This window comes from Cucurbita pepo, chromosome 11 (genome assembly GCF_057944985.1).
Source record: "Cucurbita pepo subsp. pepo isolate OVF chromosome 11, ASM5794498v1, whole genome shotgun sequence".
In the NCBI taxonomy this organism is placed as follows: Eukaryota; Viridiplantae; Streptophyta; class Magnoliopsida; order Cucurbitales; family Cucurbitaceae; genus Cucurbita; species Cucurbita pepo.
The window spans coordinates 11,716,969-11,724,150 of record NC_141808.1 but is presented as its reverse complement, the minus strand read 5'-3'; positions in this window follow the sequence as shown (position 1 = coordinate 11,724,150).

Below are 7,182 nucleotides of genomic sequence, written 5' to 3'. Positions count from 1 at the left end.
TTACAACGATTACACAATCATTTTAATTAGGTTTATAATGATTTCAATTACGTTTAAAATGTTACCCACATTCTTTTCGTTAACATTTTTTTTATTATATTATTACATTTCAATATGTTATATATATATATATATATATATATATATATATATATAAAAGAATTTAAAATGTTTTGAATAATTATTTAAAATAATATATATATATATTTAAATGAAACATGTGGTCTATAATTTTTTACGATAAATTTAAAAATAAATAAATATTATTTTTTCGTGTCGACGTTTTAGTGGTCTACATCAATTCCTATTTTTACAACATTGCTATTTAAACTCATTACCTCTTCCTATTTTTCAACTTGATTGCTATTTAAACTCATTACCTCTTCCTATTTTTCAACTTGATCGCTATTTAAACTCATTACCTCTTCCTATTTTTTAAAAACACAGCACAGAACATTTCATAGTACAATAGACGAAATAGAATTGGAAGCTTTGTTGAGAGCAACAATGGAGGATTTTAAAAAAAAAATTTAGATCGAGGAAACTATGAAACTTGTGTATTGTGAGATGTTCTGTGTGTTGCGTTTTTAAAAAATACGAATAGGTAATGAGTTTAAATAGGGATCAAGTTGTAAAAATAGGAATTGATGCAGACCACTACAACGTGGACCACGAAAAAATAATATTTATTTATTTTTAAATTTATTGTAAAAAATTATAGACCACATGTTTCATTTATATATTATATATATATATATATATATTTTTTTTTAATTTTAAATAAATATTAAAAACATTTTAAATTCATTTTTATTGTCTGTATAAAACATATTGAAATGTAATAATATAATAAAAAAAATGTTAAATCAAAACAATGTGGGTAACATTTTAAAAGTAATTGAAAGTTTTATAAATCTAATTGAAATCATTGTAATTAAAATGATTTTGTAATTTCAAACTGTTTTCTTTTTCAAAATTAGTTTACATAAATGTAAATCATTATAATTTTTTTCCATCCATTTAAAAGTAAAAGTAAGGAACTAATTTTCATAAATATAAATAAAATTATTATAATTCATTTTTCATTATAATTCATTTTTCATTTAAAAGTAACCACTATGTAAATGAAATCATTATAATTTTTTCTATTTAAAAGTAATTGAAATTTTTTATAAATGTAACTGAAATGATTTTATAATTCAAATACTCCTCTGTAATGGAAATCTTTTATAAATGTAATTGAAAACTTCACCATATGTTACCCTACCAAATTTATAAATGTCATACTTCGATTGGTCTCTGATGTCAATTTTGCCGCTGGTTCATTATGTCAATTTTGTCACTACATCATCACGTCAGGTATCTTGAATTTGATTAGTCAATGATGTCAATTTTTCCACCACATCATCACGTCGGGTATCTTGTTTTGACTGAAACTTGTTCGTTTTATATCTAATTTGAGTGAACTAAAAAAGACGTTGAAATCGTTATAACCAACCTTACACTGTAGACAAAATACTGAGAATGGTTAATAATTGAAGGTAGGTTTGTTATCATCAAAATATCTATTAATTAATTAAAGATGAAGGGTCAAAAAGCCAACAATATCCCCCTTTGTTATGACGACAAACCATTTCAAAAAAAATAATATGAAATTCATAAAACTATAAAACTTAAAATAATGTACATATCCAAATAATAATATTGATGCATCATGATAGGCATTCTAATATATTATCATAAATTTGAAATTCACTCAAATTCACATTCTCCACCTATATGAATGCTTTAATGAATTATGAAATAACACAACAACAAAGTGATTCATTAATTATACAATAACAAATTTATAGCATATTTTTCCTAATTTTCTCCCACTTTGTAATCATAAAAAAGAACAATAAAACAATTATAAAAGAATGACATGCTCCCCTAACAACATGCCTATAATTAAGATTATAAAATTCAAGATATATCACACCGAGTACTACCAAATTCAAATTCAAGATATATCACATCGAATAATACCAAATTCAAATTCAACATATATCATACCGAATAATACCAAGTTCAAGTCGATTTTTGCAAAAAAAAAAAAAAAAAAAAAAAAATCATTTAACGGCTTGGTAAAAATATATGCTAATTGATTATTAGAGTTTACAAAATCAAGAATAATATGTCCATTTTGCACCTGCTCTCTAATAAAATGATGTATAAGGTCCATATGTTTAGTTCGAGAATGATGAACAGGATTTTTGGTTAAATTAATAGCACTGGTGTTATCACAAAAGATAGGCACACCATCAAATTTTAATCCACAATCACGAAGAGTTTGTTTCATCCAAAGAATTTGAGCACAACTAGCAACCGTAATATATTTCGCTTTCGTAGTAGATAAGGCAACCGAATTTTGCTTTTTACTAAACCAAGAAATTGACAAGTTCCACCAGTAATTTTACGATCAAGTAAACTTCCCGCAAAATCCGCATCAGAATATCCTACCAATTTAAATTCAACATTTCTAGGATACCACAATCCTAAATTAATAGTCCCAAGCAAATATTTAATTATTCTTTTAACGGCATGTAGATGAGATTCCTTAGGACAAGATTGAAACCTAGCACAAAGACATACACTAAACATAATATAAGGTCTACTAGCAGTCAAGTAAAGTAAAGATCCAATCATACCTCGATAAGATTTTATATCTACACATTTACCTTTTTCATCCCTATCAAGCTTGGTAGATGTACTCATTGGAGTTTTTGCAATCTTACCTTCATTGAACTTGAACCTTTTGAGTAAATCCTTGAGGTACTTCTTTTGATTTAGGAAGAAACCATCTTTAAGTGGTTTGATTTGAAGTCTAAGAAAGAAACTGAGCTCTCCCATCATACTCATCATACTCATCATACTCATCATACATTAATTCTTCCCATAAATAAGGATTAGTAGAACCAAATATAATATCATCAACATATATTTGCACTAATGGCATATCTTTTTCTTTAATTTTAATAAAGAGAGTAGTGTCGAGCTTACCCATTTTGAAATCATGCTCAATCAGAAAATTACTAAGTCTATCATACCAAGCTCTTGGAGCTTGTTTTAAGTCATAAAAAGCCTTTTTCAACTTATAGACATGACGTGGAAAATCAAAATTTTCGAATCCAAGAGGTTGTTTTACATAAACTTTCTCCATAGTATAACCATTTAAGAATGCACTTCTCACATCCATTTGATATAATATAAAATTTTTGTAAGAAGCAAATGCAAGTAACATTCTAATCGCTTCTAATCTAGTAACGGGTGCAAAAGTTTCTTCGTACCTTCCTCCTGACAATAACCTTGAGCTACAAGTCTAGCTTTATTTCTAATGATATTTCCATTTTCATCAATTTTATTTCTAAAAACTCAAGTCTAGCTTTATTTCTAATGATATTCCCATTTTCATCCATTTTATTTCTAAAAACCTATTTGGTTCCAATAATGGAACTACAAATAAACTCATTAGAAATATTATTATAAGATTCATCAAATACCTCATTTATAGATTCTTCTAAAGTTCTCTTATTGAAAACTCTATAAGCTATACTACTAGATGAATAACCAAGAAAAATACCAATATTTGTTTTAGAATCAAATTTTTCTAACTTTTCCTTGGTGTTCAAAATAAAACATTTGCAACTAAAAACTTTGAAATACCCACTATTTGGAATTTTATTATGCCAAAGTTCATAAAGAGTTTTATCTAAACAGGGTCTAATTAAAACTCTATTTGAAAAATAACTGGCGATATTAACCGCTTCCGCCAAAAAATATTTAGGTAAATCATATTCATTTAACATTGATCTAGCAAATTCTTGTAAAGTACAATCATCCGCGAAAAGTACATTTTCAGAGAGAGTACTAGAGTCATTACCTATAGTACCCTTACCAATTATTTTACCTCCTTGTTGTCGCCAACCGTTACTAAGCCACCATCCTTATTGGAAAGACTCACAAACTTGGATTGGTTTCCCGTCATGTGTCTTGAGCAACCACTTTCTAAATACCACTTATTTTTCTTGGATGCTTTCAAATAAACCTATAAACAAAGATATTCAAAATTGGCCTTTTGTTACCCATACTTGTTTGGATCCTAACAAATTAGTTCATAAATTTAGGAATCATGCTTGCATTCATATTAAAAAACTTACCACACCAAAAACAAACAGCATCATGCATGAATTTATTTCTTGGACTAAGTTTATGTATTCTATTTTCAATTGAAAAATTATTTCTTAAAACATTGCTAAATTTTACATTTTGAGAAAATTTTCTTCTCGAAGGAATGTTTTGAGAATTTTTCAATTTAAAGCAATTGGATCTAGTATGACCTTCAACACCACAATAATGAAATATAGGCACAAATCTAGATTTATCATGAGATACAAATTTGCATGTGTTAGGCTTGGGCATAATGGGGGATGGTTTAACAAATATTGTTTCAGAATTTGAAGGAGTAGAACATTCATCAACATAGCCTAATCCTCTCTTATCGCCATAAGGCTTACCTGCTCCAATTATTTTATCTAATTTTTTAGCACCTATAGTTAATTTTTGAATAGGCTCTTTAGCCTTACCAAGTTCTTGCACAATATTTGATTCCTTTTCTTTGAGTAATTTAATTAACTTATCTTTTTCACAACAATCATGCTCAAGAAATTTAATTTTATCAAGTAATGCAGTTTTCTCATCACAATCATTTACATGCTTTTCACAGGGTATATCAAATTTTACAACATTATGATAATTCTCTTTCAAGCAAGAAATTTCATTTAATAAAGACTCATCTTTAATAATTGAAGCTTTATATTTCTTTTGAAGCATAACATACTTTGAACCAAGTTTTTCTAAATCAAGTTGCATCTCCTCAAAAACTTTAAATAATTCATCATAAGAAGGAGATTCAAGAATTACCTCGTCTTCTTCATCCTCTTTGTTACCCTGAGCCATGACTTCATCCTCTTTGTCACCATGAGCCATGAAGTAAAAATTTGCTACTTTTTCATCCCTTAGAGATTCATTTGCATACATTTTGTTATGAGCCAACATGCTAATTTTTGTTTCTTTAACTTGATTTGTTCCCTCGTGAGTTAGTTCAAGAGTTTTCCAAATTTCATATGCTGAACAACACATGGATACTCTATTAAATTCATCATTACTTGGGGCACAATAAAGATAATTTATAGCACTAGCATTAAAAGAACATTTTTTTTATATCATGTTCATCAAATTCATTCTCTAATTTAAGCTCCTCAATGTTATTAACAATTTTTATTGGAATGAAAGGACCTTTACTAACATTCAACGATAATTCATAATCAATCCATTGCAAATAAATTTTCATTCTAACTTTCCAATACCAATAATTTGTTCCATCAAAATAAGGAGGTCTAGAAGTTGATTGTCTTTCTCTAATAGCCCAAAAATAAATAAAGAAATAAACAAATAAAAAAAATAGTCAAAATAATAATAATAATAATAATAATAATAATAATAATAATAATAATAATAATAATAAATTAATTAATTAAATAATTAAAATTAAAATTAAAAAAAAAAAAAAAAAAAATCTTTCCCCACCTCTCTCCACTAACCTCTCATCCATTCCCACAATTATCTCTCACCATCTTACGCCAACTGCAAAAAAAGAAAGAAACAGAAAAACAACTATGGGCAGATTTGAGAAGTAAAATGGCTTTCAACAGATTGTAGATTTAGAGTTTGTCAGTTATTATGGTAAAATAGATTTCCTTTCCCTTTACAGTTATGATTATAAGAAATTAATTTAGTTATGGTTATAAGAAATTAATTTAGGATCAAATCTTATTTCCTTTCTTACCGTCTGTAATAATCAGATCCCATATAGAATTATTAGATTTTTGTTAGCATTTTAGTTATACGAAATAAGGTTATAAGGTTAGATTCAATAAAATTTTAGGTGGCAGATCTATAAACTAAAAGATTGTAGCCTGTACTTAAAATTGGCCAGTAATATTTGTTTACACACCTGAAAAACCTATTTACAAAATAAAAAAAAAATGAGAGAGAGATTGAGGAAAGATTTGTTAAGCAGTATTTAACCATATCCCATATATAATTATTAGATTTTTGTTAGCATTTTAGTTATACTAAATAAGGTTATAAGGTTAGATTCAATAAAATTTTAGGTGACAGATCTGTAAACTAAAAGATCGTAGCCTGTATTTAAAATTGGCCAGTAATATTTTTTTACACACTTGAAAAACCTATTTACAAAATAAAAAAAATGAGAGAGAGAGGGAGATTGAGGAAAGATTTGTTAAGCAGTATTTAACCATATCCCATATATAATTATTAGATTTTTGTTAGCATTTTAGTTATACTAAATAAGGTTATAAGGTTAGATTCAATAAAATTTTAGGTGACAGATCTGTAAACTAAAAGATCGTAGCCTGTATTTAAAATTGGCCAGTAATATTTGTTTACACACTTGAAAAACCTATTTACAAAATAAAAAAAAATGAGAGAGAGAGAGGGAGATTGAGGAAAGATTTGTTAAGCAGTATTTAACCATATCAGAGGGCAGTGAGCTCTTTAGCTCCTTTCAATTTTGTCTGACAGAAACAATCAGAATTTCCTTTCAATTTTGTCTAAAAGAAAATATCATAATTTTTATCGTTTTATGAGAGGGCAGTGAGCTTCTTTCAATTTTGTCTAACAGGAAAGGTGAGAATTTTAAGATGGCCAATGTAAATTAGAGAAATAATTTTATAGAGTTCAAACTTGAAACTGATGTCATGAGCTCATATAGGTTGACTCGGATTTCAAAGGATGGAATCGAACTTTCATTAAAGATATATTTGTGACATAATTATTGTCTGTGGATCGATATGCTTCCTATATGTTATGTTATGTTATAATATGTGGATTGTATGATAATAATTATGGTACGATGTGCTCTAGGAGATGTTTGAGATAGGATACGAGAAGGATGCACAAAACGAAATGTAACGATAGGAGTAAGATACGTTCATGAAATGTTAAGGTTAGGTTACACACTGGAGTGCTATGGATAGGACAGATTGATGAAAGAATACAGTTAGGTTATGGGTAGAAAGGGATAGGTTTGTGATACATTGATAGAACGATGGCGTT